This window comes from Chenopodium album, chromosome 15 (genome assembly GCF_948465745.1).
Source record: "Chenopodium album chromosome 15, dcCheAlbu1.1, whole genome shotgun sequence".
Taxonomy (NCBI): domain Eukaryota; kingdom Viridiplantae; phylum Streptophyta; class Magnoliopsida; order Caryophyllales; family Amaranthaceae; genus Chenopodium; species Chenopodium album.
The window spans coordinates 31,760,207-31,773,030 of NC_137848.1; positions in this window are offsets into that span (position 1 = coordinate 31,760,207).

Genomic DNA, 12,824 nt, shown 5'->3' on the forward strand with positions numbered 1-12,824 from the left:
GAGAATGAGAAAGGTGAGCTCATTCCGACGAGGACGGTCACGGGATGGAGGATGTGTATAGACTATAGACGTCTAAACACATCTACAAAGAAAGATCATTTCCCCCTTCCTTTTATTGATCAAATGCTTGAGAGACTAACAAGGCACAAGTTCTATTGTTTTCTTGATGGTTATTCGGGATTTTTCCAAATCCCTATCCACCCGGATGACCAAGAGAAAACAACCTTCACTTGTCCATATGGTACATTTGCTTATAGGAGAATGTCGTTCGGCCTTTGCAATGCTCCCGTGACATTTCAAAGATGCATGATGAGTATATTTGGAGATATGTTGGAAGAGGAGATGGAGGTCTTTATGGACGACTTCTTTGTAGGAGGTGTTTCATTTGAGGCATGCCTTGAAAACCTTGAATAATGTCTTGCAAGGTGTAAGAAGGTGAACTTGGTCTTGAATTGGGAGAAATGTCACTTCATGGTGGAGGAAGGCATAATCCTTGGCCACAAGATCTCTCACAAGGGGATAGAGGTGGATAAAGCTAAAATTGAAGTCATTGAAAAGCTTCCACCTACGGTGAATGTAAAGGGAGTGAGATATTTCTTAGGGAATGCCGGGTTTTATAGAAGATTCATCAAGGATTTCTCGCTCATTGCAAAGCCCCTCAATGATCTTGTTCAAAAATATGCCGAGTTTGTGTTTGATGATAAGTATTTGGAGGCATTCAATAAGTTGAAGAAAGCTCTAATCTCTACTCCTATTGTTCAAGCTCCAATATGGGATTTACCATTTGAGTTGATGTATGATGCAAGTGATTCGGCAATAGGAGGTGTCTTGGGTCAAAGAGTGGACAAGAAACTTCATGTGATCTATTATATGTCCAAGACTCTAAATGGAGCTCAACGGAATTATACTACAACAGAGAAGGAATTCTTGGCTATAGTTCATGCTTTTGAGAAGTTCCGTTGTTATCTATTGGGTTCCAAAACCATTTTCTTCATGGATCATGCGGCTCTCAAGTATCTTTTTGCCAAGAAAGAGTCCAAGCCAAGGTTGATCCGGTGGGTTCTTGAGCTCCAAACCTTTGACATTGAGATTAGGGATAAAAGAGGAGCGGAAAATGTTGTGGCGGATCATCTTTCTCGTTTAGAAGATTCTCAAACTCATGGTGATGATTCTCCAATTGAGGATAGGATGCTTGATAGTTTCTTGTATGCTATTGAAGCAAAGAAGCTCCCATGGTTTGCCGATTTAGTGAACTTTCTTGCATGTGGGGAGTTTCCTCCTTCCTTTACTAAGAACCAAGGTAAGAAGCTCAAGAGAGAGGCAATGCATTATGTGTGGGATGATCCCATCTTATACAAGCGAGGGGTCGATGGCTTACTTAGACGTTGTGTGCCAAACGAAGAGGTGCCTAGTGTTTTGAAAATGTGCCATTCGGATCCAAGTGAGGGCCATATGGGTGTCTCTAAGACCGCCACTAAGGTCCTTCAATGCGGTTTATGGTGACCACATCTCTTTAAGGACTCATGGGGCTTTGTAAAGACATGTGACCGATGTAAAAGAGTTGGGAACATCTCCAAGAGAAATGAAATGCCTCAACAACCCATACTTGAGTTGGAAGTGTTTGATGTGTGGGGTATTGATTTTATGGGGCCATTTCCCTCATCTTTCGGAAATCAATATATCCTTGTGGCGGTCGATTACGTGTCTAAGTTGGTTGAGGCCATTGCCTCCCCAACTAATGACCACAAGGTGGTTATGAAGTTGTTTAAGAAGATAATCTTTCCAAGACTTGGGGTACCAAAGGCGGTGATAAGCGACAACGGTTCTCATTTTATTCACCATGCCTTTCAAAAGATGTTGAGGAAGCATGGAGTCCATCAAAGATTCGGCCTCCCATATCATCCCCAATCGAGCGGTCAAGTTGAAGTCTCTAATCGTCAAATCAAGCTCATCCTTGAAAAGACGGTTGCGAGAAATCGAAAGGATTGGTCGGATAAGTTGGATGATTCTCTTTGGTCCTATCGAACGGCTTTCAAGACCCCCATAGATACCACTCCATACCGCCTAGTCTATGGCAAGTCATGCCATCTCCCGGTTGAAATTGAACACCGTGCTTTGTGGGCAATCAAGAAGATAAATCTTGACTTGGCAAGTGCGGGGGAGAAAAGGTGGTTAGATCTTCATGAGCTAGAGGAGCTTCGGTTTGATGCTTATGATTGTGCTAGTGTGTATAAAGCTCGTTCCAAGGAAACACATGACAAGCTTATTGAGAAGAAAGAGTTTTGTGTTGGCGATAAGGTTCTTCTCTACAATTCAAAAATGAAGTTGTTTCCCGGAAAGCTCATGTCAAGATGGAGCGGTCCCTATTTGGTCAAGAATGTTTTTCCAAGTGGTGTTGTAGAGGTCTCAATGATGGATTCTTCTTCACCGTTTAAGGTCAATGGCTATCGTCTCAAGAAGTATTTCGATGGTGCTTTTGTTGGCCTTGTTCACTCATTGCTTCTCCGACTACCACCTTAATTGGTGGAGGACGTCGAGCTATGACGCTAAACAAGCGCTACCCGGGAGGCAACCCGGTTTTCTAACCTTTTTCTTTTGATTTTACATTTTTCTATATTTCTTTTATCCTTGAGAATTTTTCTTATTTCTCTTTTTTTTTTTTTTGTTCTCTTGATTTTAGGTACCATGAGATTGGATCGAAGAAAATTTCCAACAATTTTTGTGTTATTTCAAGATTTCACGAGGTTTGGTTAAGTTTAGGTGGAAAAGCTTGTTGGGGTTTTATGCTCTCATGTTTGCATTTTTATTGATTTTCTACTCTTTTTCGAATGCGCTTTCAACTATCTCATTATGCAAAAACGAGAGTATATTCATGGCCGAAATATTCTTGCTTGGTGTACGCGCACTATAGGTTGCGCGCGCGCACCAAATGGGTCAGAAATTTTCACTAACTTTGACAAAAATTGACGGTTTTTGAACCATCCCTGTACCCCCTTGGTGCGCACACACACCATCCCTGCGCGCGCTACACAGGGGTCAGAAATTTTGGTCTCTTTTGGTGCGACACAAGCAAGAATCAGCCAACCCCAGCCTTTACCTGGTGCGCACGCACCTCCTGGCTGTGCGCACGCACCAAATAGGCAGAGTTTTTGGCCAAGCATCGCAGCCCCAAGCAAGAATCAGCCCCCCCTGCTGTCGCTGGTGCGCACGCACCAAGCCCCTGCGCGCACGCACCAGCCGCAGCAGCCAGGTGCGCTTCGCCCCCCTTTTTACCCCAAAATGCACCCCCCTTATTTCTCCTTTCTCTCTCCCCGATTTTTGCCCCATTTTTCCCAACTTCATTCTCTCATCAAACCCTATTATTTCTCTAGCAAAATCATATCAATTTCACCTCTTTTATTTTCATTTTAACATAAATTACATTAAACACATCACATTTTCAACTTTTAACCAAAAAATTCCAGATTTTCGAACCCAAATTTCGAAAATTTTGGGGTTTTTTTCGAAATTTTGAGGCTTTGTGTTGAGGTTTAGAACTTGTCTTTGGGTGTTCTATTTGTTCTTAAATCTTCATTTTGGGCAATTTTCAAGTAATTCAAGGCTTCATTGAGGTATAATTTCTTATTTTCTAGTCATCTTCTTCCTCATTGTTCAAGCTTGAAACCCTTGTTTTTGCTTTCATGGTAGAACTCCATTGTTGATTCTTTTAACTTGTAATTTGTGTTGAATGATGTCATTGAGTGTTAAATTGAAGCTTTTTCATGATGAATTTGTATAATTTGATTGATTACTTTAATCACCATTGTTGGTCATTTTCTCTCTCATGGGTATTCTTTATGATGGTTTTATTGCTTTGATAATTCAATGTTTGAGATTATTTTGCTCAATTTGATTCATGATTTGGTCTCTTATGTTCAATTTTGCCTTTAATCCATGCCTACTTGCTTCAAATTCATGATTCTATATTAATGGCATTGTATATATGTAGCCATCTCTTGTTTCTATTTTGAGATAATTGCATTTGTGCTTGATTCTTGAGCAATTACATATGCTTATTATTGAAATATGCCAAATGTAAGATTTGTTCATGAGTTGTTTTCATCCTTGTAGATAGCTCCAATCCGTCACAAGAAGCGGGCAAGATCAAGTTCAAGCAAGCCTAGGCATGTTGTTCCACCTCCACTCGAGGTAGAAGAAACATACGGCATTGAATTCTCTAAAGAATCACATTGGGATCGTTTCAAGCGTCTATCCAAGAGAAAGCTAAGACCAACAAGATTCTACGATCAAGCAACAACCAAGTTTCTCAGCATAGATGAGGACGTTCGGCTTCTTGCAAAGGGCCTTGATCCTATTCATGTTGCTTCTATTACTTGCTTTTTCTTTATTTTCATGCATTTTATTTTCTTTTTTCTTCTTTTCTTTTGTATTGAAGTTACTAACAATTTTCTTTGTATATAGTTTTTTATTTCTCACCTTGCTCTATTGCTTGAGCTTTGGATTTCGACGATTCATAAAGGTGCTCTTTCGCCTTGTTTAATGTGCAATAGCTTTGGCGCCCGGTGAGATCTTTCTATTTCTTTTCTTGGTTGCTTAGTCTAGGATTAGTTCTAGGAGAAGTTGAATGGTTCGAGGTTGTTTGCTTTTTAACACCCTAGTGTATTTGGGAACATTGGCGTTGTGGCCGAATGTTCACTTGTTTGTTGTTTGGGATTTATGTGTGTTAGCATTAATTCCTTATTTCTTTCTACTTCTCCTTTACTTTTCTATTTCTCATTTCATTTTCCTTTTCTTCTTTTTCTTTTTCTTTTTCTTTTCTTTTCTTCTTCCTTCATGTTTTCCTTTTCTCTTTTTCTTATTCTTTTCTTTTCTTTTTATCCCTTGTTCTCTTTATTTTGTTTTTAGTATAAAAAAAAAAGAAAATAAACATAAAAAAAAAAAACCTTGTTTTTGTGAATATGAATAAAGTGTTTTTGAGGCATTGCTTTTCTTTCTTTATCTTTTTGCTTTTACTTTGGACTTAGTACCACTTGAACTTGCACATTGGCTATTTTTCTTCCTAAATACAATGGTTTGCACGGTTTGAGAGTATCTTTGGTTGACTCTAGGATAGGGTATGCTAAGGTTGCAGTTTAGACATTTTGGGACCTTGAAGCCGGATTCTTTTGGTTTGTGGTAAGACGGAGTTGCTTCCTTTGGTGGATTTGACAACTTTAGTAAGTTTTTGCTACAACCGTGTGAGGATTTTTCTTTTTCAAGCCTTCATCATTTTTGTTTGTGCGGGGTGGATCCTTAACCTTTACATGCCTAATCTTGAATCTTGACTCATAATTCTCAAACACGAGACCGAACCAACTAGGAAGGACAACGGCCATTTTTCGGGGTGGTAATTTTTCATTTCTAGGATTTCTTCTTTCTTTTTAGTTCTTTGGGTTTACATTTTCCATCTTGCTAACCATTTGAGCCTTTCCCCTTCTTTTCAAGCCACATCTTTAGAACTTTGAGCCTTTTGTTTCTTTTTGTTCCAATCTTGGTTTTTGTGAAGCAAATGGTCATTTGTGGTCTAAAAGGTTGGATATTGGTTTTATTTGTAAGAAAGCTCATCTTTTGTATATATTGTGAATAATGGCAATTTAATAAACGAATAAGTCGTACAAAGTTAAAAAAAAAAAAAAAAAAAAAAAAGGGCAAGGACATAATAAATGCAAAATCGAAAAAGCCATCCACAGTTAAAAGAGGCGAGGACAATTGCTTTGATAAAATGAAAATTATAAAACAAAAAGAGTGACAAAGAGAAAATTCAAAAAACAGTGTGATGTGATTCTTTTCCCTTTTCAAGCATTGAGGACAATGCTTCCTTTTAGCTTGGGGGAGAAGCGTTTACGCTTTTTGTATATATGCTTGTGGATATAGCTTTGAATAAGCTTGGGGGTATTAGTTTGTTTTTATTTGGTGACTTCTTGGTTTTGGTGTCGAGGTGTGGCCAACCTTTGCTTCATAACCTAGGTGTACCACCAAATTCTAAATTTTAAGCCTACCCCTAACCTTTTGCCCTTACGTTACAACCTTTGGGAAAGTCCTTTCGACCTAGTGGTTGAGTCATATACCGAGGGAGGGCATTATGAGTTAAAGCCTAAGGAAAAGGGATGCAAGGTCGAGATGTCGAGAACCCTCAAATTCTATTCTTTTCCGGTTCCTTCGAGGAACCATAGAGACGCTTACTAAGGGAAGATTTGAAGCCATTAGGGAGAACGCGGTTAGATTAGTTGGGATGAAAGGGGATTGCGCGTCATTAGTTCTCTAAGCTTAGCATGCCCTATGTTTTAATCAACCCTCGATATCTTAGAACGTGCTTACCATTGTTGTTTTAGAAAGTTTGATGTCCTTCGTGCCTTAATCTGTGCAAAAGTCCATTGTATAAGCATTTCTTTTCTTTTTAAGGTTTTAAACTTTCTCTTTTCTTTTCTTTTTACTTTGCCTCCTTTTTAATAAAAAGAGTTATAGGTTAACCTCTTTGGAAACCTTTACGAGAGCATCACTCGTCCTCTAAAGCGATCTAGGGGTTTAAATGGCTTATCTTTAGTTGCTAAAATTGACCGTGATTCCTACGAAAGTGAGTTAGTGTATATTCTCATCTTCTCTAGTTTTCTTGTTTCTTTCTTTGCTTGAATAGTGTCATCATTTTCCCTTGGGTTTGATATTGTTTTGCTCGAGGACGAGTAAATGTTTAGCTTGGGGGAATTTGATGAGACTCGTTTATGGCGCTCAAAAGAATAAGATTTAGGTTCATTTTCTTTATTTTCTTTCATCATTTTCATATAATTCTCTTAGTTTTATTTGATTTTCCATTTTTATAATTCACTTTGGTTCTCGATTAGTTTTTACGAGTTTTTCATATTTTTAGTTAATAATTCATAGTTTTAGTTTTAGTTTTATTTTTGTTATGCTTTCTCTCTTTGTTTTGTAGGTGAATAATCAAGTCAATTTGCTCATTTTGGGACTGCCTTGATCACGAGCATCATCTCGAGTGCACTGATGATGGGGATGCTCAGGAGCGCGGAGTTAAATCAAGCAAGCGAAGGAGCCAAGGCCTCGTGCACCACACAGGGGTGCGCGCACGCGACACAGGGGTACGTGCGCTCAGACCTAGCTGTGCGCGCGCGTGGCTGGTCTGTGCGTGCGCACGGCCCTGTGTGGCCCCCTTCGCTCGATTTTCCTATTTATAGCTTTTGACTTACTTTTTTATGACGACTTAACCTTTGTACTAGAGAGAGAATTTTCCAGAAATAGTAGAGAGAGAAGCTTAAGATTTACTTATTTGTACTTGAATTCGATCTTAGATTTCAATTTGATCTTGAAATTCCTTCTTCAATTCAATGAAAGTTTGTAATATTTCTTTCCTTTGATTTACTTTTAATGCAATTCCTTCTTGTTTCTTGAATTATTGATTGAAATTACATTCCTTGCTCTAGAATTTGTTGATTGATTGATTTTCTTTGATTAAGCTTGAATGAATATGAATTTGATTGAATTTGTTTTGTTCCTTAATTTCACCATGATTAGTGAGTAGATTAGTTGTTAGGGAGATGGGGAAGCATGCTTGATTGATGATTTTTGCTAGTTGATGATACTAAATTGATTTGAATGTTGCAATTAAATTGGTTGACATAGTTGTGCATGTGATTAATTAAACAAGGAGTGATCAACCTATAAGATTAATCTAGATTGCATTGCAAATTTCAATGACATGAACCCTTGATTTGAGGATTGCTTTAATTGATTGAATTTGATTGTGATTTTCCTTGTTAGCCATTCATAGTGAGCCCTATCTTGGCTTATAGGAGATAGCTTTTGGATTCCTTTGATTGCAACTATTGTTTGTCCCTTGTGATGTTGAATCGATTGAATGATCTATAAATTAGCATAATCATCCAGCTTGCATGTGGAACCAATATCCCTAGTGTTTAGCATATTGAATTCTTCGATTTGTTTAGCTTTTTGACATCTTAGTTACCAACCACTACCATTTATATTCTTCGATTTAGCTTGACATAGGCTATAGCATCGTTCCTACTCATTCCTTTGGGTTCGACCCTTGACTTACCATATACTTGTATTAGGGTTGGTCGAGTGTTTACAAATTTAGTTTGGCTCTAGGAGAGGTAGATAACGACCTACATTTTCCTCTTGTCAGATTTGTTGTTTAATATTTTTATTGAAGTTACTAACGTGTGTATAGAGAATTTGTACTTGAAATCACGCTTAATAAGATAATTAATAATTTTATTTAGGCTAATATGATTTTAATTCAAGTGATCACTAATAATAGATTTGTTTGTGCATTAATAATCAACCAACATAGATTAAACAGGTTTAGGATTAATATATTAATTGTATGTTAGTCAGAAAGGGCACATGATTATGAGAAAAATAAAGTGGTGGCCTATTTAGGGCAGGTCCAATCTTTTTTAGGTTGGATTTGTAACTTCATCCCCGAATATCCAGTCATGGTTCAGAATATGGAGTTAGAAATCTCACGGATCGTGAAGGGGTGTAACTTTCACCATGTGAACGGTTTACAAGTTCCTAAAACTTGTTGGCGACTCTTTTGTTCTAGCTTGCTTCCCTTTGGACGCCACCATGCTTAAGTGTATGATCACAATGGGGCTCAAGTATGGGATGCTTGAAATATTCCCTACAATCATATATTGATATATTGATAGATAATATGGCTGAACATGCGATGTTATCCTATATGGATGGATACATAGGTTACAACCAAATCCTCATGGAAAAAGAAGATGAAGAAAAGACATAGTTTATTACCCTTTGGGTACTTATTGCTATATAGTAAGGAAATTTTGACACTTGCTACCACTTAAAACACCATGTTTCACATTTGCTACCTGTTTAAATTTTTTTTTTTCTTAACTACCACCTAAATCATAGTTCCTTAAAAGTCACTACCACATGCATGCCCTATTCTGTTACTATTTCCATCAATGGGGTCTATTCCACCTTTCTACCACCCCTCCATCCCTAACCACCTCAATGCCACCTTCATCCACCTCCCTTTCCCCCATGAACGCTGCCCCGTAGTCTAAAACATCACTGCCACCCCCTCCCATTGCTGGCCAGCCCATTCTCCTTGCCGACGACCGGCTCCTCCGCCCCTACCCGAAGCCCCTTTCCTTCCAACAAAACCCTAGAAAAATTCGTCATCTACCCTTAAAACCCCCCAAATTGTTCCTCCTCCACCCTCGAAAACCCCCACCTCATCTCGGTAGCTCCACCACTTCTCCGGCAACCCACACACCATTTTAGGAGTTAGGTTATTTTGAACATTAGAAACCAACATCATAGGTATGACAATAGATTATATTGTCACCCACAAACTCTAAAATCTGAAAAAGAAATTTGAATGAAAAAATCAAAAATCAAATAATACATCTAAAAAATTATATAATGAGAAGCTCCGGGAAAGTGACATTTTCTTTGACGTGACCTCGTTGATGCACAAATGAAGGAGGAAGAGAAGGATGGTTGATACAACGGTACAAGAATGCGGATATGGAGGAAGATACGAAGAAGCCGACGGCGATGATGGCAAGGATATAGTGGTTCTTGGTGCCATGGAAGTTGTTAGGCTCGGCATATGGAGGTTTAGGTTGCTGAGGTTTTGATGGAAAAGGGAAGGGGGGAAGGTGGTTGACGGGGAGAGGAGGGGAAGGTGGCTAGGAATTTTTGTTTTTTAAGTTTTTTTCTTTTTAATAAATTAAATTATTATTTAAAGAAATATTAGCCCCCACTTAACGGAACCTTAACGGATTATGTTAAGTGGTAGTTATTTTTAACAACGTGTGATTTAGGTGGTAGTAAAGAGAAAAAAAAATTACCAGGAAGCAAATGTGAAACATGGTGTTTTTAGTGGTAGCAAATCTCAAAATTTCTATATAGTAATGTCATTTATTGGTCTAAAAAATGCATGAGCTACGTACCAAAGAACGACTACGACTCTCTTGCATGATATGATGCACAAAGAAATAGAGGTATATATATGTGAATGATATGATTGTAAAACAAAAAGATAGAATAAGTCATGAAAAAGCTTTACGCAAATTCTTTACTCGAATAAAACAGTATAAGATGAGATTAAATCCACAAAAATGTGTTTTTACAGTTACTCGGATACATAGTAAGCATACGTGACATTGAGATATTGAATTGCTTATAAAAGAAAAATTAATTTCATATACTTCATAATTAAATTAGTTATATGTATCAAATAAATCCAAATCTTTTCATACACCAAATTAAAATTTGTATTACTCATTGTTTAGTCAATTAAAATTCGAAATTATTTCAATGAGGAAGTATAAGGTAAGTGTTTTCCTCCCTAATACTATGATTTGCTTTGAGCTTAATTATTTTTACATTTTTTAAGTGGAAAGTAAAAGAAGTTGGTAACGTGAATATCTATACTTGCAATAAGTGGCAATGGGGTTTTCAATATTTGGTATTTGAACAATTGCTACTTGAACTAATAGGTTGTTTCTATCCTATTTTCACTTTTATTTATTAGTTTAATTTGTTAGTAAAGAGTATATTTGTAATATGTTGATCAGTGTGTTCTAGTTACACTTTTTTTTTTTAGCTTCGATTCATGGTTGTTGTTCAACAATAGTACATAGTATTAATTATAATCTAAATAATTCTCATAGACTACCTAAACATAGAATCCCATCTCTAAAAAAAAAAAAAATTCTTAGTCTATATTGTTTATTTTTTAATAGGCTTCCACCGATGGAAAGCCCCAATCTTTGTTTATTTATACTTTTTTGTTTGTTATTTTGGTTTATAATAATGATGTGGATTTAAACCCCTTAACCCAATAAAGAATCTAAAAACACACACGTAACACAAGCCTTCCGAATTCCTTAAGAAAATAGAACAATTTTAGGAACAACGAATCGGATATGACTTGTAATTCGGCCACTCCTGGAACGAACTCAAGATGTAATACCCCGTATTTTTATACGTATTTTCCTAATTAATTAATTAATTATTATTTTCTAAAAAGGGTATTTTAGTAATTTAACTTACTATTTAAATCTTGGAGCCAAAACGATATTTGAATTTTGGCGCCAAAAGTATTTTAAAAAAAAAATATTATTTTGGATAAGATTTATCATCCATTTATCCTATTTTAAAAACCGGATTATTTATATATTTTGGATATTTTAATTAAGGCAAAAGCTTTATTTTATTATTATTTTAATAAGTCCGAAAATCCCATTTATTTGGCTAATAAATTTCGGATTTTCCTAAGAGAAAATCTGATTTTATTAGTTAAATTATTTGGTGAATATTTGGTATTTTATTATTTAATTATTTATTATAATAAATATTATTTACACAATTATTTTAATTCCTTAAAACTAGCAAAATAATTTCCTAAAGTACTAAATAGGAGGGCCGAAAATATGAGCTTAGGAAAGCTCAAAAATTTCGGCCATCCCATGTAGATTTTGGGAAAAATATTTTTGGTAAATTGTATTTTTAATTATCTCCTTAAAATCTCTTATTTTCCTTAAATCTAATTCTCCATCTTTTTAGTATCCAATCATTATATTTCCTTTCCATTCATTCTTATTAATTATTCCCCAAGTAATTCCAATTTCCTTAATATTTTTCATGACAAACATACCTTCCATATTCAATTATACACAATCTCTTCAATATCAAAACTTTCCTTAAATCTTTACTCACTTCTCCAAGTAATCCCTTAAACCCTACTTACCATAATTCTTCCCAAGTTCTCTTACCATAATTCTTGCATGAGCTAGCCTATAAATACCCTCCATACCTCTCACATTCTTCACACCAATTCTCTTCTTTTCTTCTCCTCTTTTTACACAAATCATCCCGTTTATCTTTGAAGACAATTTTCGGGCACTTCTGATCAGTTTTTGGGGTATTGTTGTTTCACAGAAGATTGTTCCTCTCAAAAATTCCTTGAGGTTAGGCTCAAGAATCACCCAATTCGGAGTCATATCAAAGGAGTTATAGCCTCTGCAAGTTCTGCCTATTCTTTCCAACGAAAATCCAATTCTTCTCTTTTCCTTGGTTTCTTATCTTTTCTCTTTCTCTTCTCTTATTCAATTATTATTATTATTATTATTATTATGGGGGATTTATAAAAATTATTATGAGTAGTTTTAATTATATAAATTAGATTTTTAATGATGTTTATGAAAATTAATTTAAAAGGTTCATGTACATATAGTTTGGGGGTTTTTAATTTCATTGTTGTGATTATTTGTTAACCTTATATTAATTAAGGTTATATGTATTTGTAGGGTGTTTTTGATCAAGCTACTTGAGAGTTCTTTTGAAGTGTTTTTGGCTAAGCAAGGATCAAGGTACGTTAGGTGGCTAGATACCTTGAAAGTGATCGATTTGAATGAGCATGTTTGAATGATTTTATGGTGATTGAATTAAATTGACTTGAATTATGGTTTATGAAATAAAAGTATGTTTAAAAGATTGGTTTTAATAATTAAATTGGAGTATTGATTTTTATAACATGTTTTGATTAATTAATTTATTATTCATGTTTAAAAAAGATTGGTTTTGAAAGTTTGTTGGATTTATAAAAAAAAAAAGGAGTTTGAATTATTATTATTAAAGGTTGGAGTTATTGGATTTAAAGAGGATTTATTTAATCATTGAATTAAATTTATTATTTATGCTTTATAAGCATGTTAGTAATCCCACTATGCGGATTTGGTATTTTGATAAGGCCTTGGACTTTGTATGACCGG